At 40.2% G+C, this 2,648-nt stretch overlaps 1 pseudogene; it reads left to right on the forward strand.

The window, feature by feature from the left end:
- Positions 1–230: 230 nt before the first annotated feature.
- On the forward strand, positions 231–912 carry LOC120519899 (annotated as a pseudogene).
- Positions 913–2,648: the final 1,736 nt, after the last annotated feature.

Here is a 2,648-nt window from a genome sequence, read left to right on the forward strand (position 1 = left end):
AGGTGTCCTATATTGTCCCAGCTTTTCATGTACTGTACCTGAATAGACTCTCTGACTCCATGCTGCAAAAGTTAAAGTCCAGAAACCAAAATGTGTGGAAATCTCACCCTTTCTGCAAAAACACGTCTTAAAATTGTATTTTTGCTTTTCATTTTTTAGATTGACATGCCAACGTGGGATCCAGTCGATGAAACCCCCAACGCTCTAACGCTGTTCCTGACTCTTTCCAGCTAGTTTGATAGAAGAAAAAAAGGCCAAGGAATTTTCAGGAGATGCAAAACTGTTCAGGCGGCAACTGTTGTCCAAGAACGGCTTCGAAGGCGACTGCTACCATAGCACGCTGGCTCTGGTCCTGCCCATTGTCTACAGTGTCATTGCCTTTCTTGCAATCACGGGGAACTTTTCTCTGATCTTTATTATCATAAAGAAGAAGGAGATGCACAATGTGACAAACATCCTGATTGCCAATCTCTCGACATGCGATTTGCTGATTTCGATTATCTGCCTGCCCTTCACTGTCGTCTACACATTAATGGACTACTGGATCTTTGGGGAGGCCATGTGCAAACTAACAAACATGGTCCAGTGCGTGTCCGTTTCAGTCTCCGTCTTCACCTTGGTGTTGATAGCTTTGGAACGCTACCAGCTCATCATCAACCCCGTGGCTGGAGACCAAGCAACTTGCAGCGTTCATTGGGATTTTCATGGTCTGGATTTTGGCGATTTGCATAGCCATACCTTTAACAATACACGTTGTTTTGAAGAATCCCTCAAATAATTTCCCACAGTATAAGGGAACATTCATCTGTCACGGCGTTGGCCATCGCTCTCATCGAGAACATCTTTACAAATGTGATGCTCGTTGTGCAGTATTTTGGACCACTTTGCTTCATAGGCATGTGCTACTTGAAGGTAAGACGCTAGAATGGACCTTCCCCTCCCTATCCTCGTCAGTTCTAGTTCATTTACAACAGACTGAATTTTAAAGTCAAATAAAAGGCAAAAGGACTTGGCACTAGTAGCCGATTTGTGAAAAAAGAAAAATTGCCAGAATGACTTTAATGGCGTCTTGATATGCAGAGTGTAGAAGGGGGGCATGTAGGCCACAGCAACACAAGTGTGTGCGAGAATAATTTAATGTGTCACATCCTCTGGGAGCCAATTAAGAGGGAAGAACGTGTACTTTTAAACTGGGACACTATAAACGAAAAATAAACAGCATGGTTTTTATTCATTATAAATACCATCTTTTTCTCAGTACTAGGGTGCTGTACCATGTTAGCCATTATGAATGTAGTGAGAAGTCCAGTAAAATGACCCCTTTTATTGGCTAACTAAAAAGATAACAATATGCCAGCTTTCGAGGCAACTCAGGCCCCTTCTTTTCTCAGAAATAGAAGTGTTTCTTAAATTACACAGTAGGCTTTGATTTAGTATAAAAGTGGAGTTTAATTTACAGCAAGCATAAACTCATTCAGATTGATACTGCAATTTAAAAGATGTTAGTGATGGCGAGGTAGTAATGATGAACAATATGGCAACGTCAAGATGTGGAGACTGGTACTCCAGCTCCAGACAGGAAGGTCGTTGCACTCAGCCTACTCAAAAATGTATTCACTGTAAAAATAAAATTGACTATATTTTACATTAAATTACCGGCTATTAATTGCATTACTTTCATTCTATTTTATTTTATTGTATTACCGTACATTACAATAAAAATAGGGTTTTGATGATTAATAATCAATAAGACCCCACCCAATAAGACACCATGTGGGATCTGAAAAGAAATTTTAAGTTGGCCTTTGCTAATACCAGTGATTCATCAAATAATTCAGTACGCCTCCTACTTAATTTGAGTACTGAGAAAAGCGCTATATAAATGTAATTAATTATTATTATTATTAATTTACCTTACCTTTCTCTATTGTAGGAGGGGAGTCTCTGGCCTTTAGGCTTATAGCAAGGTAACTGAAGTGCACTTGTCTATATATATAAAATCCAACATCTGTATGTCTGCCCGCTTTTCACAAAAGAACTACTTACGATTTAGATCGGGTTTTTCAATAGTTTGCTTGAATATTCCAGTTGATTTTGTGCCTTCTCTCATCGCGCTAAGTATCATAAACTGCTCAAAAAAATTAAAGGAACACTTTAAAAAACACATCAGATCTCAATGGGAAAAGAAATCCTCCTGGATATCTATACTGATATAGACTGGGTAATGTGTTAGGAACGAAAGGATGCCACATCGTTTGATGGAAATGAAAATGTTCAACCTACAGAGCCCTGAATTCAAAGACGCCCCAAAAATCAGAGTGAAAAAATTATGTGGCAGGCTAGTCCATTTTGCCAAAATTGAATTGCAGCAACTCAAAATTGTACGCAGCACTTTGTATGGCCCCTGTGTTCTTGTATACATGCCTGACAACATCGGTGCATGCTTCTAATGAGATGACAGATGGTGTTGCGGGGGATCTCCTCCCAGATCTGGACCAGGGCATCACTGAGCTCCTGGACAGTCTGAGGTGCAACCTGGTGGCATTGGATGGACCAAAACATAATGTCCCAGAGGTGTTCTATTGGATTTAAGTCAGGAAAGTGTGGTGGCCAGTCAATGGTATCACTTCCTTCATCCTCCAGGAACT

Source organism: Polypterus senegalus, unplaced genomic scaffold, assembly GCF_016835505.1.
Source record: "Polypterus senegalus isolate Bchr_013 unplaced genomic scaffold, ASM1683550v1 scaffold_2015, whole genome shotgun sequence".
In the NCBI taxonomy this organism is placed as follows: domain Eukaryota; kingdom Metazoa; phylum Chordata; class Cladistia; order Polypteriformes; family Polypteridae; genus Polypterus; species Polypterus senegalus.